Source organism: Triticum aestivum, chromosome 5B (assembly GCF_018294505.1).
Source record: "Triticum aestivum cultivar Chinese Spring chromosome 5B, IWGSC CS RefSeq v2.1, whole genome shotgun sequence".
Taxonomy (NCBI): Eukaryota; Viridiplantae; Streptophyta; class Magnoliopsida; order Poales; family Poaceae; genus Triticum; species Triticum aestivum.
This window is the reverse complement of record NC_057807.1, coordinates 62,776,525-62,804,348: the sequence shown is the minus strand read 5'-3', so window position 1 is coordinate 62,804,348 and position 27,824 is coordinate 62,776,525. Positions and strand designations below refer to the sequence as shown.

At 47.1% G+C, this 27,824-nt stretch overlaps 1 pseudogene; it reads left to right on the top strand.

Moving 5' to 3' along the window:
- LOC123114635 (uncharacterized) overlaps positions 1–27,824 on the top strand; it is a 97,959-nt pseudogene that overhangs the window by 46,377 nt on the left and 23,758 nt on the right.

The window sequence follows — 27,824 nt, the reverse complement described above, 5'->3', positions numbered from 1 at the left end:
CTCAGGTCATCAAAAGCAACCTTCACGTCAGCTCGGAACTTGTCGAGCAGCTATATCCAATGGAGCTCTCTTCCGTAAACGAGCTCTTGGATTGCATCGCCGCCCTGGGTGTCGCTACGGATTATGACCAGGTTGGGCTTAAACCCGATCTAAGAGAAATTAACTCTCCCCAGGCCACTCACCACGTCGCTGTAGTAGAGGCACAGTGCGGCGACCCTTCATCTATTTTAAGGACTAGTTACGTCCGAATTCCCGACCCCTCCAAGCCGGATACCCGCGGAGGAAAGGATGCAACTCGAGACCTGAGCTTAGAATCAGGCAATGGGCTAGATTCATTGGACAACATCCAAGAATCCGAACCACAGAGTTCTGAAGCTCTTCGGCCTCTGAATCTTAGATTGGGCGAGGCTTCAGATTCAACGCCACCCGCCCACCCGAACATAAGCGATCTTTCCAAAATCCAGCAACAGGCCAAAGAAACAGTACATCATTACTGGGCCAGATTCCTCCTGGTTTTGAACAGGATAAAGGATTGCCGCGAGGGAGACGCAATATCAATCTTCTGCAGTAACTGCATGGACAAGGGAATCCTTAACGCCATAAGTCGTCGTGATGGAAAGCGCTTGGAAAAGCGAAGTAAAATTTTGGGATAATCCGGCTCTGAATAGCAATCCCGTCCGAACTAAGAGGGTGCATCATCGTAAGGCACCCGGGTTAAACACCAAAAAACCAAAACCCTCTACAGGGCATGGAACGGTACTGGAAACATGGCTTGATGGACCCTATAAAATTCATAGCACAGGGGACGCCACTGTTGGAAATATGCCCTAGAGGCAATAATAAATTGATTATTATTATATTTCCTTGTTCATGATAATCGTTTATTATCCATGCTATAATTGTATTGATAGGAAACTCAGATACATGTGTGGATACATAGACAACACCATGTCCCTAGTAAGCCTCTAGTTGACTAGCTCGTTAATCAGTAGATGGTTACGGTTTCCTAACCATGGACATTGGATGTCATTGATAACGGGATCACATCATTAGGATAATGATGTGATGGACAAGACCCAATCCTAAGCATAGCACTAGATCGTGTAGTTCGTATGCTAAAGCCTTTCTAATGTCAAGTATCTTTTCCTTAGACCATGAGATTGTGCAACTCCCGGATATCGTAGGAATGCTTTGGGTGTACCAAACGTCACAACGTAACTGGGTGGCTATAAAGGTGCACTACAGGTATCTCCGAAAGTGTCTGTTGGGTTGGCACGAATCGAGACTGGGATTTGTCACTCCGTGTAAACGGAGAGGTATCTCTGGGCCCACTCGGTAGGACATCATCATAATGTGCACAATGTGACCAAGGGGTTGATCACGGGATGATGTGTTACGGAACGAGTAAAGAGACTTGCCGGTAACGAGATTGAACAAGGTATCGATATACCAACGATCGAATCTCGGGCAAGTACAATACTGTGAGACAAAGGGAATTGTATACGGGATTGATTAAGTCCTTGACATCGTGGTTCATCCGATGAGATCATCGTGGAACATGTGGGAGCCAACATGGGTATCCAGATCCCGCTGTTGGTTATTGACCGGAGAACGTCTCGGTCATGTCTGCATGGTTCTCGAACCCGTAGGGTCTACACACTTAAGGTTCGATGATGCTAGGGTTATAAAGGAAGTTTGTATGTGGTTAATGAATGTTGTTCGAAGTCCCGGATGAGATCCCGGACGTCACGAGGAGTTCCGGAATGGTCCGGAGGTAAAGATTTATATATAGGAAGTCCTATTTCGGCCATCAGGACAAGTTTCGGGGTCATCGGTATTGTACCGGGACCACCGGAAGGGTCCCGGGGGCCCACCGGGTGGGGCCACCTGCCCTGGGGGCCACATGGGCTGTAGGGGGTGCGCCTTGGCCTACATGGGCCAAGGGCACCAGCCCCAAGAGGCCCATGCGCCTGGGGAAACCCTAGAGGAAGAGTCCCAGAAGGGGAAGGCACCTCCTAGGTGCCTTGGGGGGGAGGGAAACCTCCCCTGGCCGCCGCCCCCTAGGAGATTGGATCTCCTAGGGCTGGCGCACCCCCCCTTGGGATCCCTATATATAGTGGGGGTAGAGGGCCTCTTGAAACACACCTTTTGCCTTTGGTGCAGCCCCTCCCTCTCTCCCAAGTTCTTCTCCTCTTCTGCAGTGCTTGGCGAAGCTCTACATGATTGCCACGCTCCTCCATCACCACCACGCCGTTGTGCTGCTGCTGGATGGAGTCTTCCTCAACCTCTCCCTCTCTCCTTGCTGGATCAAGGCATGGGAGACGTCACCGGGCTGTACGTGTGTTGAACGCGGAGGTGCCGTCCGTTCGGCACTAGGATCATCAGTGATCTGAATCACGACGAGTACGACTCCATCAACCCCTTTCACTTGAACGCTTCCTCTTAGCGATCTACAAGGGTATGTAGATGCAGTCGCCTTCCCCTCGTTGCTGGCCTCTCCATAGATAGATCTTGATGATACGTAGGAAAAATTTTGAATTTCTGCACGAGTAGAACACAAAGTAGTTGTGGGCGTTGATTTTGTTCAATATGCTTACCGCTACTACTCAATCTTGTTTCGGCGGTATTGTGGGATGAAGCGGCCCGGACCGACCTTACACGTACTCTTACGTGAGACAGGTTCCACCGACTGACATGCACTTGATGCATAAGGTGGCTAGCGGGTGCCAGTCTCTCCCACTTTAGTCGGAACGGATTCGATGAAAAGGGTCCTTATGAAGGGTAAATAGCAATTGGCATATCACGTTGTGGTTTTGCGTAGGTAAGAAACGTTCTTGCTAGAAACCCATAGCAGCCACGTAAAACATGCAAACAACAATTAGAGGACGTCTAACTTGTTTTTGCAGGGTATGCTATGTGATGTGACATGGCCAAAAGAATGTGATGAATGATATGTGATGTATGAGATTGATCATGTTCTTGTAATAGGATTCACGACTTGCATGTCGATGAGTATGACAACCGGGAGGAGCCATAGGAGTTGTCTTTATTTATTGTATGACCTGCGTGTCATTGAACAATGCCATGTAATTACTTTACTTTATTGCTAACCGTTAGCCATAGTAGTAGAAGTAATAAGTTGGCGTGACAACTTCATGAAGACACGATGATGAAGATCATGACGATGGAGATCATGGTGTCATGCCGGTGACGATGATGATCATGGAGCCCCGAAGATGGAGATCAAAAGGAGCAAAAATGATATTGGCCATATCATGTCACTTTTTGATTGCATGTGATGTTTATCATGTTTATACATCTTATTTGCTTAGAACGACGGTAGTAAATAAGATGATCCCTTACAACAATTTCAAGAAGTGTTCTCCCCTAACTGTGCACCGTTGCTAAAGTTCGTCGCTTCTAAGCACCACGTGATGATCGGGTGTGATGGCTTCTTACGTTCACATACAACAGGTGTAAGATAGATTTACACACACGAAACACTTAGGGTTAACTTGACGAGCCTAGCATGTGCAGACATGGCCTCGGAACACAGAGACCGAAAGGTCGAGCATGAGTCGTATAGTAGATACGATCAACATGAAGATGTTCACCGATGATGACTAGTCCGTCTCACGTGATGATCGGACACGGCCTAGTTGACTCGGATCATGTAATCACTTAGATGACTAGAGGGATGTCTATCTGAGTGGGAGTTCATAAGATGAACTTAATTATCCTGAACATAGTCAAAAGGATTTTACAAATTATGTCGTAGCTCACGTTATAGTTCTACTGTTTAGATATGTTCCTAGAGAAAAATTAGGTGAAAGTTGATAGTAGCAATTATGCAGACAGTAAAAGGCTTATGTCCTTAATGCACCGCTCAGTGTGCTGAACCTCGAACGTGGTCTGTGGATGTTGCGAACATCTGACATACACGTTTTGATGACTACATGATAGTTCGGTAATATTAAATGGTTTAGAGTTGAGGCACCAAAGACGTGTTTTGAAACGTCGCGAAACATATGAGATGTTTCGAGGGCTGAAATTGGAATTTCAGGCTCGTGCCCACGTCAAGAGGTATGAGACCTCCGACGATTTTCTTAACCTGCAAACTAAGGGAGAAAACCTCAATCGTTGAGCTTGTGCTCAAATTGTCTGAGTGCAACAATCACTTAAATCAAGTGGGATTTGATCTTCCAGATGAGATAGTGATGTTTCTCCAAAGTCATTTCCACCAAGCTGCTAGAGCTTCATGATGAACTATGATATATCAGGGACATATATGATGATCCTTGAGATATTCGCGATGTTTGACACAAAAGTAGAAATCAAGAAGGAGCATCAATTGTTGATGGTTGGAGAAACTGCTAGTTTAAAGAAGGGCAAGGGCAAGAAGGGGTACTTCATGAAACGGCAATTCAGCTGCTGCTCTAGTGAAGAAACCCAAGGTTTAACCCAAACCCGAGACTAAGTGCTTCTGTAATAAGGGGAACAGCCACTAGAACAGGATTACCCTAGATACTTGGTAGATGAGAAGGCTGGCAAGGTTGATAGAAGTATATTGGATATAAATTGTGTTGATGTGTACTTTACTAGTACTCCTAGTAGCACCAGGGTATTAGATACCGGTTCGGTTGCTAAGTGTTATTAACTCAAAATAAAAGCTACGGAATGAACGGAGACTAGCTAAAGGTGAGCTGATGATATGTGTTGGAAGTATTTCCAATGTGGATATGATCAAATATCGTACGCTCCTTCTACCATCAAGATTGGTTTTTGTGTTGAGCATAGACATGATTGGATTATGTCTATCGCAATACGTTTATTCATTTAAGGAGAATAATGGTTACCCTGTTTATTTGAATAATACCTTCAATGGTCTTACACCTAAAATGAATGGTTTATTGAATCTTGATCGTAGTGATACACATGTTCATGCCAAAAGGTAGTAATGATAGTACCACCTACTTGTGGCACTGCCATGTAAGTCATATCGGTATAAAACGCATGAAGAAGCTCCATGTTGATGGATCTTTGGGCTCACTCGTTTTTGAAAAGTTTGAGACATGCGAACTATGTCTATTGGTGTATATGCATGAAGAAACTCCATGCAAGTGGACCGTTTGAACTCACTTGATTTTTGAATCACTTGAGACATGCAAATCATACCACATGGGCAAGATGTCTGAAAGCCTCGTTTTCAGTAAAATGGAACTAGAAAGCAACTTGTTGGAAGTAATACACACTACAAGAAATATGTCAACTTGTGACCACCACTATTGGTCACTGAAAGGTCACAAATTTCCATTTACGACCTTTTTGTGACCAAAAACAGAAGGTCAAAAGCTGGCGGTCGTAAACTGACTATAGCGACCTTTCTTCTGGAATGGTCAAAGACGTTTACGACCAAAATATTCCTATTGTGGCGTTTTGGTCACTAGCAACCTCCCCCAGGCCACGTAGGCATCCAGCGTGGCAAGCTGATGTGGCACAAGATTCAGCCCGGTCCAATTCGATTTTCTACATGGGCCTAGCCCATTAATTCAGCCTTTTTACTGTATATTTTTTCCCTATTAATTTGGTTGACTACATGGGCCAAGCCCACATTTTAGCCTTTTTATTTCTGGGCCATGGCCTCTTATAATGCATTTCTTATTAGTTTTTGTCCTTCCAGAAAAATATTGTTTGGGCCATGGCCTTTTCACCCCAGACCACGTTTATGCCACATTTATTTCTGGGTCATGGCCTATTCAGGCCCAGCACTATCATGGCAATTGAGTAATTTTCACAATCTGGCATTAAAGCAACATGTACACAGGGAATACAAAATTTCATTACACAGGAATTGTTCAACACGTAGATTTGGTACATCTGGTACTGTCCTAACAATGTCTACATAGTTTGCCTTATCTCACTACTACATAACATTGTTCAACACGTAGGAGCACATCTGGTACTGTCCTAACAATGTCTTCATTGCTTCCTCTGATGGGCAAGTTCTCCAGGTGCGACAACTTGCCTTCCTACAAGAACATAACATTACATGAATAGATTAATCGAGGAGGAAACAGTAAAACAGGCTGAAAGAATCACACATACAAATAATAACAGCATACATTAATGTATAAAATAATAAAAATATCTATAACCAGGGCTATTTCTAGCCAACCTGTGTGCATGAATCATAATAGATCAAGCAAAAGACGTATAACCATCACCAAACAGCAAATATTAGTGAAAGGGGACAATTTCTAGTACTCGTCATTTTTGCAAAGTGAGCAAGAATGATGATATTTTCCTACACATACTTTTTGATTTTACCTTAGTCCTATAGTGATCTGCTCACTCCAATTCTATCTACTCAACCCATTCACATGCAACATGGATAATCAGGAAGCATCTACTCAAATAAGAAATTACAATGCAACATGGATAACTATGCCCTATGAAACAGTTCACGTATCAAGAACCATCAAATTAAATAAGGAACTGGTATAGAACACCAACTCAATCACCTTCACAGCACTGAAATAGTTCAGAACAACTCAATCAACTGAAATAGTTCGATGTGTGTTGGGTGGCCTGGCTGTAGCGTGGCGGCCGTGGCGGCGGACCTGGACATGGACCAATGAAGAATGAACACTGGTAATGAGATACAGCAAATGCAAACAGTTCAGAATAACACCAAGACATTCAGTAGATGGTACTGCAAGAAATTTCTGAAACTTCAGTTGCAGTAGTTGTCAAACAAAATATCAATCCAGTAACCTTCAAAGTATACTAACTGTGAGATTAGCACGACAGGGGAGATGGGGCACAGGACATATTTATGCACAATGTTTCTTATATTTTAACTGCATTTGGAACTACTAGTATTTACAATGTTTTTATTTCAGTAATTTAGAAAGAGGGGAGATGGGGCACAGAACTTTGAGGCACTGTTATGAGGTAGTGTCTGATGAAGGTCAAGCATAATCACTTTAGGCTATAATTGTGTACGATATGAGGTGCTGGAATACTATTCTAAAAAGAAGATTACAACAGTTGCAGACAATTCCCAACACCTAGCAGTTTCAGACTTCAGCAGATTCAGTTTAACTATTTTTCAGACTACAACAATTTCAGTGAACTGTTTTAACACCTAAAAGTTTCAGACTTCAACAGATTCAGACTAGAGCAATTTCAGTAAGACAAGTAGATTAACATCTACTCCCTCCGTTCCAAATTACTCGTTGTTGTTTTGGTTCAAATTTGAACTAAAACCATGACGAGTAATTTGGAACGGAGGGAGTAACAGTTTCAGACTTCAATAGATTCAGACTAGAGCAAAAATTTATACACATTCTGCTACACAGAACCAAAATCATTGGCGACCAGCTCCTGAGACGGCCGCTGCTGGCTGTAATCCTGTGTTCCCAGAACCAAACTAGAGAGTTTCAGCAAGCCAGTGGACTGAAAACATAGCAGGAACCAATGGCAGAATCAATGGAGAGAGGGGCCTGGCAGGCCAATGAGCGCACCAAAGGGGGGAAGCAGTCTTCGGCGGCACGGCGCGGCACAGTGAAACCGCCGTGGGTGCTGGTGTTGGAGGCGGTGAGCATCTTGCAGAACATGTGCGACATCCTCGCGAAGCGCTGCTTGACGGTCTCGCCGTCCTCGCCGCCGCTCCCGTCCTCAGTGGACTCGCGCATCCGCCGGACCACCTCCTGCAGCAGATCAGACCGAGGCTCAGCAAAACGCCACCATAGAAAGTGAAATAAATTGAACAGAGCCGCCATTGTCAGCATCAAGACTCAGAGCACGGGCATGCCGGCACGCACGCACCTTGTTCTCGGGGAGCAGTGAGAGCTGCGCGTACACCTTGTCCATGGACGCGTCCGCCTGCGAAGCGCAAAACCAACCAACCATGGCAAGGGAAACCACATCCATCCGGCTGCTGCTGCTCGTCCATGGCTGGGCGTCCTACATCCATCGGTTGTAGCTGCTCATGCATGGCAGGAAACCACATCACATGTCAGCCAAAGGCAGTATTTGTGAAGTCAGCCTGGCAATCTTTTGTAATGCAGAAAACATAAGAGCCTTTCAGAGATTTGATGTGTTGGATTAGGAAGCAAGTGAACATAAGATTCAGTGTTCCTAATGCTGGCTAGCTGCTGCTCTAACTAGCATTTATGGTCAAGGTAACTAGACTAACAGTAGGGTAATTCATGGTTTCGACTAACAGTTATACTGCCTGTGTACTAAATTAAATTAAATCAGTAAACACTTGAGCTTTTATGTTTGGAGGATCAGGTTGGTTAAACAGATACAGTGGATGGAACATAGCAGAGATAGGGTAGTATAGCTCCAGTTTAATGGTCCAAGTTGAGGTACAACAGAAACCCAGATATCAAATCGGCTAGATGTCGACTGAAACCTGCTGAGACTAACAAGCTGCAGCCAAACTGACAAAGTGGTCTCGCTATTGTGTTACTCATGATGCGGATGTTGAGAATTTAATGTCCGACAGCCCCTAACTGAACCCGAACCTAAATGGTCTTGACACTTCCTGACTAAACCTGAACGCAGTGTGGGGGTTAGGAGAGGAGGCGTACGTACATAGTAGGTCCACGGCAGCTCTTTCGCTGCGGCCGGTGAGTAGGAAGGTCTTGAAGCCGAGGTCGCGTACCTCCCTGTAAAGTCAGAGGCTGGAGGGGATCGCCGGCGCTTCCCCCGTCTCCACCCACCGGTCGAACTCCTGGTGGTCGAACATCTCCAGCCTGTAATCGAACAGCAAATTAACCGCGCGTGTTAATAGCAGACCCGCGATCTCGGAATGTGATAAGCGTGGGTCGCCCACCCGTATCCGTGTTGCGCGTAGTAGGGGAGGTTGTAGAGCAGCGTCTCGTCGACGTCGAAGACCCAAGCGCTAGTGGAGGCGGCGGCGGCGCGGGAGTAGGCGGAGGCCTCCCCGCGACGAGGTCGAGGTCGGCGCAGTAGGCGAGGCGGGCGGGCGGGGAAGGGACGACGTGCGGAGCCGCGGGGAAGGGACGGTGGTGGAAGAGGCGAGGCGGTGCTCTGCTTTGCTCTTCGCCAGCGTGTAGCCCGCTGGTCCTTGATTGCGCCCCTCCCAGTCAACCTCGATGTCGGAGAGAGACGGATCTCGCAGCTCTGGATCTGCGAGGAGTGGGGGGAGGCCCGGCGGAGAGCTATGGTGGGGGGATGTGGTCTGAATCGGGGAGAAGGGGGCGGGGCCGACGGCGGCGGCGGGAATGGATCTCCTCGCCGCGGCGGGATGGGGAAGGAGGGGGCAGCGACGGGGGGCCGTCGTCGTCGATCTGGAGCGAAAGAATGGAGGCGGGGGAGGGAGGAATGAGAGAAAGAATGGAGGCGGGGGTGGGTGGAAAATGTCCATGAGGACAAACCTAGGGTTTCTGCTCGGGTGGGTTTGGGCCGTTGGATCTGAAAGCATCCGACGGTGGTTGATGCGTGATCCGCGTGATATGCCCATGGTCCAATCAGAGCGCAGCAAACAATTTGATGACCTTATGACCATATAAATTGGTCATGATCGATTCAAGATAAAAATTTTCATTCCATTTTTCAGAGCTCAAAATGAGTATTTTTGTGAAAGTCCTATCAAAATTTGTTCAAATGATATCATATTTTGCACAAGTTTACATGATGGATTTGCAAACAATATTGACAAAGGGAGTTTTTATTTCCTTTGCATGAAAAATTAATTTTCCATTCTTCGAGTGGCCAAAATAAGTTTTTTTGTGAAGGACCTATAATATATTTGTTGCAAAATTGGACCAAATCAATTTTATAAAATACTAGGACATATATAATGCACAATTGAACAAATGGTTGGTTGAAAAAAGTTTTGATCCACCTCTGATGAAAAAGACAAATTGCCGCCGATTTAGTTGGAAACGGGTCAAATTTGAACTGTGTCTGCCTCATAGTTTGCTATTTATTTTTTCCAAAAATCATTTCTAGGTACATAAGTACCTATTTAATTATAGAAACACCATAAAAATTCCAAGATTCAACCACTAGCTAGGAACGGTCAAGCCCGCCGTTTTGACCGCAATTTCAAACGGGCATAAAAAATTCAAAAAAAAATCAAAAAATTGGGAAACCTTCGTGTTGTGTCATTATATGTGACCAAGTTTCTAGGAAAAATAATAAACTTGTAATACGACAATTATTTTTAAAAAGTGTTCTCAGAAACGAGCTATCATGTGTCGAGATCAATGGCTTTCAAGCCAAATGATCAATCTTATGGCCACATTCATGGCATAATTTGTTCAAATGATCTCATATTGTGCACAAGGGTGCATATTGGAATGGCAAACAATGTTGCCTAAGGAAGTTTTCATTTTCGTTGGACGAAAAAACCATTTTCCATTTTTCGAGTGCCCGAATGGAGGTTTTTTTGTGAAGGAACTACCAAATAATTGTTGCAAAATTGGACCAAATCATTTTTATAAAATACTAGGACATATTTAATGCATAATTGACAAAATGGTTGGGTGTAAAAAAATTTGATCCACCTCTCGTGAAAAAGACAAATTTCCGCCGATTCAGGTGGAAGCAGGTCAAATTTGAACTGCAGCTGCCTCATAGTTTGCTATTTATTTTTTCCAAAAATCATTTCTAGGTACATAAGTATCTATTTAATCAGAGAAACACAAAAAAAATTCCAGGATTCAACCACTAGCTAGGAACGGTCATTCCCGCCGTTTTGACCGCAATTTGAAACGGGCACAAAAAATTCAAAAAAATTGAAAAAATTGAAAACCTTCGCATTGTGTCATTATATATGACAAAGTTTCCAGGAAAAATAATAAACTTGTAATACGGAAATTATTTTAAAAAAGTGTTCTCAGAAACGAGCTATCATGTGTGGAGATCATTGGCTTTTCAAGCCAAATGATCAATCTTATGGCCACATTCATGGCATAGTTTGTTCAAATGATATCATATTGTGCACAAGGGTGCATATTGGAATGGCAAACAATGTTGCCTAAGGAAGTTTTCATTTTCGTTGGACGAAAAAACCATTTTCCATTTTTCGAGTGCCCGAAAGGAGGTTTTTTTGTGAAGGAACTACCAAATAATTGTTGCAAAATTGGACCAAATCATTTTTATAAAATACTAGGACATATTTAATGCACAATTGACAAAATGGTTGGGTGTAAAAATTTTTGATCCACCTCTCGTGAAAAAGACAAATTTCCGCCGATTCAGCTGGAAGCGGGTCAAATTCGAACTGCAGCTGCGTCATAGTTTGCTCTTTATTTTTTTCAAAAATCATTTCTAGGTAAATAAGTATCTATTTAATCAGAAATACATGGCTTGATGGAGAGACATCGAGGTTTGGACGGTGGCCGAGGGCCCCAACTCTAGAGCGCGTAAGCTCGCATGCCCGCCGCGTGGTCACCGCGTGACCGTGGCGTTGCCATGTGTTCTGGGCGGCCTAGGCATGTCTAGTGGGTTGGGCACTTCCCAGGTAGGTGCTAGGAAGAAAATCACAACATAAGATTCTCACGAGGAGACCGATCGATGCTCAAACATGAATAAGCAGCCAAGTGTTTGATTAGCGATATGGGAAATGTACATGGATAATGGGCGTGAGTTTTGGCTGAGGATGATCAGTTACTAAGAAGACCGTCTTCACAAAATTTCAGCTCAAAAGGAGGAGCCTAGGTGGTACTTGCTTTGCAAACCACCACACTAGACATAAATACGAATGTTGAAGATCGGCTCATAATAATGAACGGATTGAGCTGGCATTTGGTGGAGGATGGTTATTTGGGCACAGGAAAGCACTATAGAAAATGGATGCTATTTGGAGATGCCAAAGTTGTACTTCCTTCACAAACTGTTACTTTGAACAGAATAGGAAAATGAATATTTTTGAATTATTTTTGAACTAGGCAAGGAAGGTTTTTACATATTTGACGAAGATATGACCCAAAGAATTTATGAGATTTTTTCGGGAATTTTGGAAATGACAGAAATATAGGTTGCTTCACAACCTAGGGCAAAAACTGCCACATGGACATGACACATAGGCAAAACTGATGAGGTGGCGCCCAGTCATCGCAACCCACCACAATTTACAAGGCTATGACCATCTATATTGGTCGTTAACAACTAGAAATAAGGCAGCGGACTAGCGCTGTTTGCTTTATGACCATTTCGTGTAAGGAAATTATGACCTTTCTAACCAAAATGGTCGCAATGGTTTAGGGTTTGGAGCCCCTCGAACATCTTTCGACCAATTGGTCTCAAATGGTCATAAATCTATGACCAATTCTTCCAGGGTCACTGACAGAAGGTCATAAGTTGACATATTTCTTGTAGTGACACTTTGATGTGTGCAGTCCAATGAATGCTGAGGCATGTAGTGGATATCGTTATGTTCTTACTTCACAGATGATTTGAGTAGATGTTGAGTATATTTACTTGATGAATCACGAGTCTGAATTATTGAAAGGTTCAAGTAATTTTGGGGTGAAGTTGAAAGATCATCATGACAAGAGGATAAAAGATCTATGATATGATCATAGAGATGAATATCTGAATTACGAGTTTGGCACATAATTAAGACATTGTGGAAATTGTTTCACAGCTGATACAGCCTGGAACACCATAGTGTGATGGTGTGTCCGAACATCATAACTGCACCCTATTGGATATGATGCATAACATGATGCCTCTTATCAAATTACCACGATATTTTATGGGTTAGGCATTAGAGACAACCACATTAATTTTTTAAATAGGGCACCACGTAATTCCGATGAGATGACACCGTATGAACTATGGTTTAGAGAAACCTAAGCTGTCATTTCTTAAAAGTTTGGGGCTGTGACGCTTATGTGGAAAAGCTTCAGGTTGATAAGCTCGAACCCAAAGCGGATAAATGTATCTTCATAGGACGCCCAAAACAGTTGGGTATACCTCCTGTCTCAGATCTGAAAGCAATAAAGGATTGTTTCTAGAATCAGGTCCTTTCTCGAGGAAAAGTTTCTCTCGAAATAATTGAGTGGGAGGATGGTGGAGACTTGATGAGGTTATTGAACCGTCTCTTCAACTAGTGTGTGGCAGGGCGCAGGAAGTTGTTCCTGTGACACGTACACCATTTGAAGTGGAAGCTTATGATAGTGATCATGAAACTTCAGATCAAGTCACTCCCAAACCTCGTAGGATGACAAGGATGTGTGCTACTTCAGAGTGGTACGTAATCTTGTCTTGGAAGTTATGTTGTTAGACAACAATGAACCTACAAGCTATGGAGAAGCAATGGTGGGCCCGGATTCCGATAAATGGCTCGAGGCCATAAAATCCGAGAGAGGATCCATATATGAAAACAAAGTGTAGACTTTGGAAGAACTACTTGATGGTTGTAAGGCTGTTAGGTATATATGGATTTTAAAAGGAAGACAGACAATGATGGTAAGTGTCACCATTGAGAAATCTCGACTTGTCGTTAAAGTGTTTCCCGACAAGTTCAAGGAGTTGACTACGGTGAGACTTTCTCACTCGTAGTGATGCTGAGAGTCTGTTCGAATTATATTAGCGATTACTGCATTATTTATGAAATCTTGCAGATAGGATGTCAAAACATTGTTTCCTCGACGATTTTCTTGAGGAAAGGTTGTATGTGATACAACCGGAAGGTTTTGTCAATCCTGAAAGATGCTAATAAGTATGCAAAGCACCAGCAATCCTTCTGAGGATTGGAGTAAGCATCTCGGAGTTGGAATGTATGCTTTGATAAGATGATCAAAGATTTTGGGTTTATACAAAGTTTATGAGAAACTTGTATTTCCAAAGAACTGAGTGGGAGCACTATAGAATTTCTGATGAGTATATGTTGTTGACATATTAAGGATCAGAAATGACGTAGAATTTCTAGAAAGCATATAAGGTTATTTGGAAAGTGTTTTTCAATGGAAAGCCTGGATTAAGCTACTTGAACATTAAGCATCAAGATCTATAAGGATAGATCAAAACGCTTAATGGTACTTTCAAAAATGAGCACATACCTTATGATCTTGAAGGTGTTCAAGATGGATCAGTCATAGAAGGAGTTCTTGACTGAGTTATTAGGTATGAAGTTAAGACTTGAAGCTCGACCACGGCAGAATAGAGAGAAAGAACGAAGGTCGTCCCCTATGCTTAATACATAGGGTCTACAGTATGCTATGCTGTGTACCGCACCTGAAGTGTGCCTTGCCATGAGTCAGTCAAGGGGTACAAGAGTGATCCAAGAATGGATCACAGGACAGCGGTCAAAGTTATCCTTAGTAACTAGTGGACTAAGGAATTTTTCTCGATTATGGAGGTGGTAAAAGAGTTCGTCGTAAAGGGTTACGTCGATGCAAGCTTAACACCTATCCGAATAGCTCCAAGTAGAACAGTTATTTGGAATAGCTCCAAATACAACATGGTAGCTACATCTAGGAGATGACATAGAGATTTGTAAAGCACACACGGATCTGAAAGGTTCAGACCCGTTGACTAAAACCTCTCTCACAAGCAACATGATCAAACCTAGAACTCATTGAGTGTTAATCACATAGTGATGTGAACTAGACTACTGACTCTAGTAAACTCTTGGGTGTTAGTCACATGGCTATGTGACCTGTGAGTGTTAATCACATGTCGATGTGAACTAGATTATTGACTCTAGTGCAAGTGGGAGATTGTTGGAAATATGCCCTAGAGGCAATAATAAATTGATTATTATTATATTTCCTTGTTCATGATAATCGTTTATTATCCATGCTATAATTGTATTGATAGGAAACTCAGATACATTTGTGGATACATAGACAACACCATGTCCCTAGTAAGCCTCTAGTTGACTAGCTCGTTAATCAATAGATGGTTACGGTTTCCTAACCATGGACATTGGATGTCATTGATAACGGGTTCACATCATTAGAATAATGATGTGATGGACAAGACCCAATCCTAAGCATAGCACTAGATCGTGTAGTTCGTATGCTAAAGCCTTTCTAATGCCAAGTATCTTTTCCTTAGACCATGAGATTGTGCAACTCCCGGATACCGTAGGAATGCTTTGGGTGTACCAAACGTCACAACGTAACTGGGTGGCTATAAAGGTGCACTACAGGTATCTCCGAAAGTGTCTGTTGGGTTGGCACGAATCGAGACTGGGATTTGTCACTCCGTGTAAACGGAGATATATCTCTGGGTCCACTCGGTAGGACATCATCATAATGTGCACAATGTGACCAAGGGGTTGATCACGGGATGATGTGTTACGGAACGAGTAAAGAGACTTGCCGGTAACGAGATTGAACAAGGTATCGATATACCGACGATGGAATCTCGGGCAAGTACAATACCGTGAGACAAAGGGAATTGTATACGGGATTGATTAAGTCCTTGACGTCGTGGTACATCCGATGAGATCATCGTGGAACCCGTTGCGGAATTGTATATGGGATCATGTTGGTTATTGACCGGAGAACGTCTCGGTCATGTCTGCATGGTTCCCGAACCCGTAGGGTCTACACACTTAAGGTTCGATGACGCTAGGGTTATAAAGGAAGTTTGTATGTGGTTACCGAATGTTGTTCGAAGTCCCGGATGAGATCCCGGACGTCACGAGGAGTTCCGGAATGGTCCGGAGGTAAAGATTTATATATAGGAAGTCCTATTTCGGCCATCGGGACAAGTTTCGGGGTCATCGGTATTGTACCGGGACCACCGGAAGGGTCCCGGGGGCCCACCGGGTGGGGCCACCTGCCCCGGGGGCCACATGGGCTGTAGGGGGTGAGCCTTGGCCTACATGGGCCAAGGAGACCAGCCCCAAGAGGCCCATGCGCCTGGGGAAACCCTAGAGGAAGAGTCCCAGAAGGGGAAGGCACCTCCTAGGTGCCTTGGGGGGAGGGAAACCTCCCCTGGCCGCCGCCCCCTAGGAGATTGGATCTCCTAGGGCTGGCGCACCCCCCCCCTTGGGATCCCTATATATAGTGGGGGTAGAGGGCCTCTTGAAACACACCTTTTGCCTTTGGTGCAGCCCCTCCCTCTCTCCCAAGTTCTTCTCCTCTTCTGCGGTGCTTGGCGAAGCCCTGCATGATTGCCACGCTCCTCCATCACCACCACACCGTTGTGCTGCTGCTGGATGGAGTCTTACTCAACCTCTCCCTCTCTCCTTGCTGGATCAAGGCATGGGAGACGTCACCGGGCTGTACGTGTGTTGAACGCGGAGGTGCCGTCCGTTCGGCACTAGGATCATCGGTGATCTGAATCACGACGAGTACGACTCCATCAACCCCGTTCACTTGAACGCTTCCGCTTAGCGATCTACAAGGGTATGTAGATGCACTCTCCTTCCCCTCGTTGCTGGTCTCTCCATAGATAGATCTTGATGATACGTAGGAAAAAATTTGAATTTCTGCTACGTTCCCCAATAGCCACACCAACTCACAGCCTTAGAGCACGTTGGATACTCCGGCAGGTGGCCAAAATTTGCGAGGACCTCTTAAATTGGGAGGCCACAGAAAACCACCCCGGGGACGCCAGTACCATTCGCACAGTCTTCGAGACCTTCGCATCGAATAACATGCGAAAAAGAACACTCCGCGGCCTTGCCGAAGTCTACCAAGTAGCAACAATAAACCCATGGAGCGACATGGCTATTACCTTCAACGCAAGCGATGAACCTAAATTCCGAACAGCCCGAGCACCAGCTGCATTGGTCCTCAGTCCAATAGTGGACGACTTTCACCTCACCAAGGTACTCATGGATGGAGGCAGTGGATTGAACCTCGTTTATGAGGAAACCCTTCAAAAAAAAGGGATTAGACTGGAGCCGCGTTGAGCGAAGCAGCACAACCTTTAGAGGAATAATCCCCAGTCGAGAAGCGCACTGTACAGGAAAAATCACACTAGATGTGGTGTTTGGCACGCCGGATAATTATAGATCCGAGGAGGTCACCTTTCAAGTGGCCCCGTTCAGCAGTGGATATCACGCCCTACTAGGGCGGGAAGCATTTACGATCTTCCAAGCAATACCCCATTACGGGTACATGAAGCTCAAGATGCCCAGGCCGAGCGGGATTATCACTCTTGCTAGTGATCCGGACACAGCACTACGCGCCGAAAATAAGACAGTCGCACTAGCCCTAGAGGCACTATCCTAAGCCTTAGCAGTTGAGGAACTGACTGCGCTGCGCTCCACGGTTAACAGGGATGATGTGATACTCGATAAAAGATCCAAGTCTACATCCTTTAAGCCAGCAAACGAAATAGTCAAATTCCAGGTCCATCCAACGGACCCCAATAAAACATCTTCCATCGAGGCACGATTAAACCCCAATACAGACGCCGCACTACGAGAATTTCTACGAGAAAATTGGGACATCTTCGCCTGGCACCCTTCAGACATGCCGGGAATCCCACGCAGGCTGGCCGAACACAGCTTAAATATCCTAAAAGGATTCAAACCTGTCAAACAAGCTCTTCGGCGCTTTTCCGAACCCAAGAGACAGGCTATGGGAGAGGAGCTAGCCAAGCTATTGGAGGCCGGATTCATCAGAGACATAAAACATCCGGACTGGCTAGCAAACCTGGTGATGGTACCAAAGAAGGACAAATCCTGGCGCCTGTGTGTCGATTTTAAAGACCTTAACAAGGCTTGCCCAAAGGATCCCTTCCCCCTCCCTCGTATCGATCAAATTATCGATGCCACCGCAGGACACGATTCATTGTGTTTCCTTGACACATACTCCGGTTACCATCAAATCAAGATGGCAGAATCAGACCAAGCCGCAACAGCATTCATCACACCATACGGCCCATTCTGCTTCAACACAATGCCCTTCGGGCTGACAAATGCCGGCGCAACATATCAGCGCATGATTCAGACATGTCTGGCAAACCAGATCGGCAAGACAGTAGAGGCATAAGTGGATGATGTGGTCGTCAAAACAAGGCACGTCGAAACTCTAGTAGATGACTTGAGGCAAACATTTGACAACCTCCGAAAATACGACATCAAGCTCAATCCGGAAAAATGCGTCTTCGGCGTTCCAGCCGGAAAGCTTCTGGGCTTCATTGTATTCGGTAGAGGAATTGAAGAAAATCCGGCCAAGATCCGAGCTTTGTCGCAACTGGACATCCCAAAGGACCTCAAACAAATACAAAAATTAACCGGATGTGTGGCGGCTCTAAGCCGCTTTATCTCCCGCTTGGGAGAAAAGGCACTGCCCCTTTATTGCCTCCTTCAGCGCACCGAACACTTCGAGTGGACGGATGTTGCCACGGCCGGACTTGACGAAATAAAGGCCATATTGGCAACAAACCCAGTCTTGGCCGCCCCAAACACCGGCGAACCAATGCTATTGTACATCGCAGCAACTCACCAAGTTGTCGGCGCAGTGCTCGTCGTCGATCGGGAAACGGACGGACACAAACTCGCCCTTCAAAGGCCGGTCTTCTACGTGTCCACTGTCCTCACTCCATGCAAATCACGGTACCCGCACTATCAAAAGATTGCATACGCGGTATTCATGGCATCCCGGAAGCTACGACACTACTTCCAAGAGTGTTCCATAACAGTAGCCTCGGAAGTGCCACTCAATGATATTATCAATAACCGCGATGCAACGGGCCGAATAGCAAAATGGGCCATCAAGCTCCTCCCATTTGACATAACTTACAAGCCACAGCGAGCTATTAAATCGCAAGTCCTGGCCGACTTCGTCGCAGAATGGACGGAGGCCGAGCTCCCTAAAGAGTACGGCACATATTCAAACTAGATCATGCATTTTGATGGCTCCAAAATGTTGGCCGGACTAGGGGCTGGCGTCGTCTTAACGTCCCCCACAGGAGACACAGTTCAATATGTGCTCCAAATCATGTACACAGATTCCAACAATGCAGCCAAATATGAGGCCCTCCTACATGGTCTCCGGATGGCAGTATCCATGGGCATTCAACGCCTAGAGGTATGTGGGGACTCAAACCTTGTGATATCCCAAATAAACAGAGACTTCGACGCCAAGGATCGAAAAATGGCAGCTTACCGCAATGCCGTCCTAAAAATGTCATCTCGGTTCGAAGGGTTGGAGTTTCATCATATAGCCCGAGAAAACAATCAAGCAGTGGATGTCCTGGCGTGTATTGGGGCAAAACACGATGCAGTCCCCCCCAACATCTTTTTAGAAAGATTGTTTAAACCATCCGTAGCATGGGAGGGGGAACCCATAAATAAGAGCCCGGACACAACCGCACCACCCGACGCCGAACAAACTGACATAATTGGTGGCTCTGCCACCGAAATTACACCTTTAGCCCACGTAATAATGGCGGTCATCGCCCCGTGGACAGAACCGTTCCTAGCATACCTTATTAGGCAGGAACTCCCAGAGGACCAAAATTAGGCACGCTGCATAGTGCGGCGATCTAAAGCATATAAAGTCCATGAGGGAGAGCTTTATAAGAAAAGCACTACCGGAGTCCTTCAAACATGTATCTCTGAAGAGGAAGGGTGGAATCTGCTGGCTGAAATTCATGCCGGACTCGGTGGCCATCACGCTGTAGCCCGGTCCCTGGTAAGCAAGGCTTTCCGTACAGGCTTTTACTGGCCGACGGCTTGAGCAGACGCTCAGGACTTGGTCCAACGATGAGTCGGCTGCCAACTCTTTGCAAACCAAATCCACATGCCACCCACCGCCCTCCGAACTATCCCCATCACTTGGCCTTTCGCGGTCTGGGGGCTTGACATGGTGGGACCCCTTAAAGGTGGAACCCACAAGAAAAAATACTTACTGGTCATGGTGGATAAATTCACCAAATGGATAGAAGCCAAGCCTATTAAGACGGCCGAATCCAGACCCGTGATAGACTTCATATCCGGGGTTGTACACCATTACGGCGTCCCCCACAGCATCATCACTGATATCGGCACAAACTTGACCTCCGACGAGGTAAAGCTTTGGTGCAAAAACATGGGCATCAAGCTCGACTATGCTTCCGTCTATCACCCACAAACCAACAGCCAGGTCGAACGTGCAAATGGTCTTATCATGAGCGGCATTAAACCCAGACTAGTGCAGTCCCTCAAGGAGTCTAATACACACTTTGTGGAGGACCTCGACTCCATACTCTGGGGGTTGCGTACCACGCCGAATCGCACCACCGGATACACACCAGTCTTTATGGTGTACGGCGCAGAGGCAGTTCTGCCCTGCGACATAATTCATGACTCGCCTCGAGTGCGCATGTACGAAGAAAGAGAAGTCGAGCTTGATCGGCAGGACAACTTGGACGCCTTAGAGGAGTCGCGTGATGTGGCAAAAGCCCATTCCGCATTTTATCAACAGCAGGCTCGAAGATATCAAAGCAGAGAAGTATGGGCCAAAAATTACAACGTTGGCAAACTAGTTCTACGCCTGCCGGATAAGAAAAAGGACAAACTCAAGCCCAAGTGGGAAGGTCCCTTCATAATCGACCAAGTCCTGACTGGTGGAGCGTACCGCCTACGAGATGCGTCGGATAACCAACTCGAGCCGAACCCATGTAACACCGCACGTCTCCGAAGATTCTATGCCTAGCGCCGGACCTTGTGTTTGTCTCCTCCCTCCGTCCATTTTTTATATTTTTTTGTCTTCATTTCTCTCCTTCCACTCTTTTTTCTTATAGCCCTTAAAGGCTCATCAAGTGATGCACTACCTGCGCTCCTTAAACCTGGGGGCTTCTTTAATAGAAGCTTATTTATATGGGTTTCATGCCCAACACATGCGTCAAACTTCCGCATGTACCCCTACGTTGGTAATACTTAAGTTTTAGCCAAGCTGGGTTGCCTGGCTCCTGTGCTAACCCCTACGTTCCCAATTGTTTGGATAGGCGGTAAAGGGAGCACCTCTACGATTGTTACTGTCGGATTAGCCGGATGTGTACCTCAGACTGGGTGAAGCCGAAAGCTAGCATTCTTAAGGGAATATTCGGTCGGTGAACTAAAAGATGACCTTTTTTTACTTATTTATATACATGCCCCCAGATGATTTTCCTGCATTTGCAGTCCGGACATGCACTTTAGGGCATGCCTCCCAGAGAAAGGAACCCCTAACGGAACTATTCTCTCTGGAAGATGTTTCTTACTAACCATGTAATATAACATAACTAGTTGGGCACTTGTCTGATAAAGCACTAATGACCCCTACACCTGGTCTCCATGCATACCCCGGTTCATACTTAAACCGATATGGTATTCGGACACACTCCGGACCGTCAGGTCCCGAGGTCGAAGCGAAAAGGTCGGCAACGACAAACGATCTACAATCCGGCTAGAAGGCATTCTACATGTCAATTAAAAATTACATAGTCATTCTTACTGTTGGTATTCCTCTTCTATACCTTCTAACAGGCTGTCTAATTTACAGTCCTGTTGGGAATACTTTGTAGCCAATTCTACTTGGCCGTATACTAAGCTTACAGGGATCTCCTTCCCGTCAGGCCCCACAGGTCCGACCTCGGCCATGTGATTTGGGTCAGCCTTGGTGTACCGCGTCTTCACCATGGCCCAGGCCTCCCTTGCGCCTTGGCGGCAGGCCGAAATCTTCCACAATCGGAAGCGCCTCCGCGCTCCCTTCAGCTTCTCCGCAAGCTCCCCAAGGCCTTTGAGCCTGAGAAGGGATGGCCATAAGGATTGGGCTACACCCTACATCGCCTGCCGATCTCGCTCGTGCAGTTGCGAGAGCTCGGGCAGAAGGTCACCCGTTGAACTGGGCATCTCCTCTGCAGGACGACCTGTTAGCATACCTACAGGCATAACTCTGTTAGTCGCCTTCCTCGCCGAACTCCTTTTTCAAGAGTTTGTTTAAGCACTTAGTAAAAATGTCGTGTCGAAGTCGTTGATTCTCCTTAGTAGAATCCGATAGCTGGCCACAAACATCTTTCAGTTCAACATCCAGCTTGGTGTTGGCATCCTGAAGATCATTCTTCTCTCGCCTCACCCTTGTCAGCATAATCTCACCGGCCTTTACCTAGCGCAAGAGTTGTTCCTTCTCCGGATCTAGTCCGGTGCCATCTGCAATATGATTTGTAAGATTGGCATACACGTCGCAAAATACTAATCTTTTAAAAGTGTATTTTTACCTGAGGGGGTCTCTTTTGGCACCCCTGCTGTGGCTAGTGCGGCCTCCAGTTGGGCTTTGCACTCTCCCAGCTCCCGTGAAAGTACGGTATTCTTCTCTGTAATAAACTACATAAAAATGATCCTTAAATCAGTTCTTCTCACTACTTCAAGTCTTGGGGGCTACTGGTATGTCTATATTTACCAAAAATTTCTTACCCGTATGTCTTTTACATACTGCTCCGTGGCTCTGGCCAAACCATCTTGAGCAACAAGAAGGTACGCATCTCCCGAATTGAAGGCCTCTAATGCCTCTTGGGAGAAACAAGCGTCGCGAAGGACTGTCCGGCGACGCCTGTGGTTCATGGCACTCTCCACCTCGGAATTGGTGGTAGACAGCCTGTCCACATCCTCTGTTGGAGGAGCGTCCGGTGCGCACCTTGTGCTTGTCTCCGCTTCCGGGCCGGGCGTTGGAGCCTGGCTGGTGGAGGCGCGATTGGCAACCTCTCTGGATGTAGTCCGGCGAGGTCTCTTCGTCCTGAAGATAGCACGAACGTTAATATACCTTGAAGGAGTAAAACCAGGGAAAAAGAGGGCGCGCTATGCCTTTGCGCCGGCATCTCAGTCCGGACCACATTCCTTTTTACCCCATGGGGCCCTGCGGCCCCTCGTTCGCTAGCAGCCGCAGGATCGGCCTCCCGCCTCGGAAATCTCCCCTGCAAAACACGGTTGCCGTTAGGACAATCGAAATACGTGAGAATGGAACCCTTCTCAAGGGAACGAGGCTTCGGTGTTTGTCACCTGGGAGGTCGGGATTAACCCTGGGTAATCATCCGTAATGGCCACCAAGGTATTATCCTTGCTCAGGTGATGAAACACTCCGTCAATAAGCTCCACCGATATGTCCGGATCCTCTTCGGAGTCTGGATCGAGAGAACGTTCTGGGTCCTCGGGCTGTGGAGGACGGCTGCTTATATCTTTTACCTCCTGGCACAGTTCCTGCGTTGAAGTCGTTAGACTACATATTTAATCATGGGAATATAAAACAAACGGGAAAGCACAATTGTTCGCTTAACCAATTCGGAGGGTTGTACATTGCAAATCCGCCCTGCGGGTTGACACGAAGGAATTCCTCCTCTTCTCCCTTGTACAAAGAGGATAAGATCTTTGCCAAGGCGGCCGCTGAGGCAGGCCCCTTTCGACCGTAATGGGTGGCGTCATCCTCCCCGTTAAAATCCCACATGGGTGGCCTCTATATTGAAGCGGCTGCACCCCCCGCATAATGCATACGGCCATGACTCTAATCATGGTTAGTCCGGAATGAGCCAACAGTCTTATCCGGCCCATCAAGTAAAGGACGTCTCTGTCGCTTTCTCTCTGAGAGCTCCGCGGACGCCAGCTCAAGCGTTTCTTTAATGGAGCCTTATTGAACTCGGGGAGACCAACCCGGACAGGATCCGGTAGCGGGACGTCGTCTATATAAAACCATTCTGAAGGCCAGTCCTCGGACGCCTTCTTTGGGGTTCCGGATGGGTATCCGGTCCCTGCGATGTGCCACACTTCGGCTCCGCCCACTTGATATATGGACCCCTCTTGAGAACGGGGCACCAGACAGAATAACCTCTTCCACAGCGCGAAATGAGCCTCAACACCCAAAATAGCTCGCAAAGGGCGACGAAACCCGCGATATGCAGTATGGAAGCGGGCGTAAGATTGTGCAGCTGGAGGCCGTAGAACTCCAGAAGCCCGTGGAGAAATGGATGAATTGGAAATCCCAGTCCCCTTAGCAGTTAAGGGACGAGGCACACCCGCTCTCCTTTAGAGGGACTAGGTGTGCTCTCCGCCTGTTTTCCGCCATCATAGGTGGCGAGTCCGTCTCGGACCGAGACCATGTAAGCTTGGGGGAGAAATCCCTTGGTCTGAAGCGAAACTAACTCGCTATGCGAGATGGAGCAACTCTCCCAGTCTCCAGGGATAGGACTGGAAGGGCAAGGGGAGGAGCTGCGGCGGCTGGCCATGTTGGAATGGACCTTTGCTGGAGGCGCTCTGATGATTTCTCGCAGAAGGGGGAAGGTGTGGTTTGGATCTGAATCCCCATCTTGTTAAATAGGTGGCTCGTTCATACGGCTAGGGGTCTGGATGTAAAAATGCCCCGGCTTTTCGCATTCGTTTGACACGTGGAAGACGGCCGTTATTGGGCGTGGAAGCCAAGGAGCGCTACATCAAAAAATCGAACATTATTCCTACAGGTACACAGAATGTGGAGAAGAACCCGCCTTGCAATGCCGAAGACAAACTGCACGCCGGACTCGTCGTCATTGAAGCCTGGTTCGGGGGCTACTAAGGGAGTCCTGGATTAGGGGGTGTTCGGATAGCCGGACTATGCCTTCAGCCGGACTCCAGGACTATGAAGATACAAGATTGAAGACTTCGTCCCGTGTCCGGATGGGACTTTCCATGGCGTGGAAGGCAAGCTTGGCGATGCGGATATTCAAGATCTCCTACCATTGTAACCGACTCTGTGTAACCCTAACCCTATCCGGTGTCTATATAAACCGGAGGGTTCTAGTCCGTAGGACAACCTCATATACAACAATCATACCATAAGCTAGCTTCTAGGGTTTAGCCTCCTTGATCTCATGGTAGATCTACTCTTGTACTACCCATATCATCAATATTAATCAAGCAGGAGTAGTGTATTACCTCCATCGAGAGGGCCCGAACCTGGGTAAAAACATCGTGTCCCTTGTCTCATGTTACCATCCAGCCTTGACGCACAGTTGGGACCCCCTACCCGAGATCTGCCGGTTTTGACACCGACATTCCCCAGCAAAAATTTGTGAATTTTCAAAATTTCACACATATTTAGTTCAATCTTTAACCCTGGTACTGACCAGAAAATTGGCAGCAATTCTAAAACTGGAAAATGGGCTGCAATAAATTCCATATGAATTAGAAAATGAGTAAAAATTATAAAAATAATAGCAAATGGGCTGTACACGCCACATATTTCGAGGCTGGCTTTTTTACGCAAGGCTTTGTCAGTCAACACATGATTCTAGCAGCAGTGACTGTTGGATGTCCATCCAATGGCCGATGTGCTTCTTCAATCTCTGATCTTCCTGCTCCAGCCGCCTAAACTAGCGCCAGCGGGAGTGCCTCCTCCCTCATCTTGTGGCCCGTTGTGAAGCCGCGCAGGCTTCATCGGCCCACCCTACTCCCTCTGCTGGCCTGGCCGCACGCAATCAACTGCCTCCTTATTACACGAAAAAAATGATTCCTCCCACTGACATCTGGGGTGCACCGGTTGGGAGGCTAACCTATGGGCCTACTAAGTTGACGCGTACGCATGGCTTGTCAACTTAGACAACAAACGATTCTAGCAGCAGTGACCGTTGGATTTGAATCGAACGGTCCTACTACTTCTTCAATCACTGCTCTTCTTGCACCAACCGACCAAACCAGCGCCGGCGAGACTGCCTGCTCCTGGCTCCAGTGGCCGGCTGTGCTGCCGTTGAGGCCTCACCGCCCCCTACTACTCCCACTGCTAACCAGGCCCTGCGGCAATGGTATCCTCACACCGCAGCCGAACCAGTGAACCCTCGTACTCCTCTCCGCGTGGGCATCCACTACCCCGTCTTCCCCGGCTCTGCGTCGTCCCCTTCCTAGGCCTCGTTGTCGTCCACCGCCCTGGTGATCTCGGCACGGCGTGGTCAGCATGGTCAAGGAACGACTTCCATCAGAAGAGTATTGTACGTGGAGAGGCTGACAGCTGGGTCCACGACTGCAGCAAGGAAGTGCCTCCTTATTACGCGGAAAATAATGATTCCTCCACTTGACAGCGGGGACCCACCGGATGGGCCACGTATTTTATGAAAAAACGTTTACCCCTGATTGCTGGGACCCACCACCTACATCTTCACACGCAAGGAAGTGTGTCCATATTATGGGCAAAAAAAATGATTCGCCCCCTGACTGTTGGGACCCACTAGCTACATCTTCGCACGCAAGGAAGTGCCTGACAGTCGGGACCCATCTGGTCGAAGCGTACGTAGCTTGGTCATTCTGGTCGCGAACATGTACGTACATACGATCGGTTTGTCCACAGAGTGCGGCGATGAACCATGGCCGAGTAAGGAAGGACACGTGTCATAGTAGAGGCGCGCACGTAGCATGTACACGTATGTACAACGGCCAGGGTGCAAGAAAGTAAATACGGCCATGTACGTACATATGGACAGGGTCTTGAATGCCTACTCGCGCATACGTACGGCCAGGGCTCGTGTACATGGCTGGGTCGCAACGGAGAAACTGCATTGTCGTCGTGTTCATGGGAAGGAAACGGAATGCGTCGTGTTCATTGGGAGGCAACGGAACATGTGCTGTACATCGGGAGCTAACCGGCTTGGACGGAAGAACCGATGGAAACCAGGCCTGGTGTACCGCAGAACAGAGGAAATGGCCTTGTGTTCGACCGGCCATGGTCAAAACGGGATCATGTTCATCGGGAGGGGTCTGGTGTACCGCAAAACGGAGGAAACAGACTTCTCTTGGTCGAAACGGGGTCCTGTTGATCGAGATGGGTGTGGCGTACCGCGAAACGGAGGAAACAGACTTGTGTTGGAGCGCTACGATCGAAATGGGGGTCCTGTTCATCAAGAGGGGTGTGGCGTTCCGGAAAACGGGACTCCACAGGATATTGTTCATCTCCACCGTCGAGCTCCTCCAGCCTCCACGGGCTACTGTTCATCCATCGTCGACCTCCTCCAGCCTCCACCTGCGACTGTTCATCAACGGGCTCCTGTGCATCCAGCATCCACCGCGCGCTCCTCCACCGGCTACTATTCAACAGACCCTCTCCATGGGGTCCTGTTCAACCACCCCTCCATGGGCTACTGCTCATCCATCCCTCCACCGGCTACTGTTCAACCAGCCCTCAACGGGGTCCTGTTCATCCAGCCCTCCACGGGGTCCTGTTCATCCAGCCCTCCACTGGCTCGATCGATCGGGGTACTGTTCATCCAGCCACAACGGCCTCTACTACCACGGGGTCCTGTTCATCCAACCCCCCATCGGGAACTGTTCATCCAAACCCCCCCAACAACACTCACTATTCATCAAGGGAAGGAGGCAGCAGTGTTCGATCGGCTTCAGTTAGCAGCAGTAGCAAAGAAATCGCTCGATCGGGTTCAGTTAACAGCCATCGAGCGATCGCTCGGGTTCAGTAACGCGTAGCCTACAGTGCAATCGCTCGGGTTCAATAGGCGAACGCCTCGCTTGGGTTCAGTTAGAGCCCAATGCCTCGCACCCACGCGCGTACGTGTACGAGAGAAACGCGCATCGCTCGGCCCTGACCACCCACCGTAACCGGGAACTCCCCGATATTTTCATCGCCCTTGCTTCTACCATGGTTTTTTTTGTCATAGACGGCCCAAAGAATGTCATGCAGCTGCGTCTCCGGCCCGCCTAGAATGAAAATCCAATTTTCTGTCATGTTTTTTTGTCGTAGAAGTAGGAGCTCACCACATCTATGATGATACTGGGTTTTGTCACAATTATCGTTATAGAAGTGTCATAAGCATGATAGAAAAAATATCGTTCGGCCCAAAATGTCACGAATGTGTCTTTTTTTTAGTGCCACACAAGACTTCAACATCTCTAACAATCTCAATTGGTGATATGGTATCTCTATTGGCAAGTTTAATAGTAA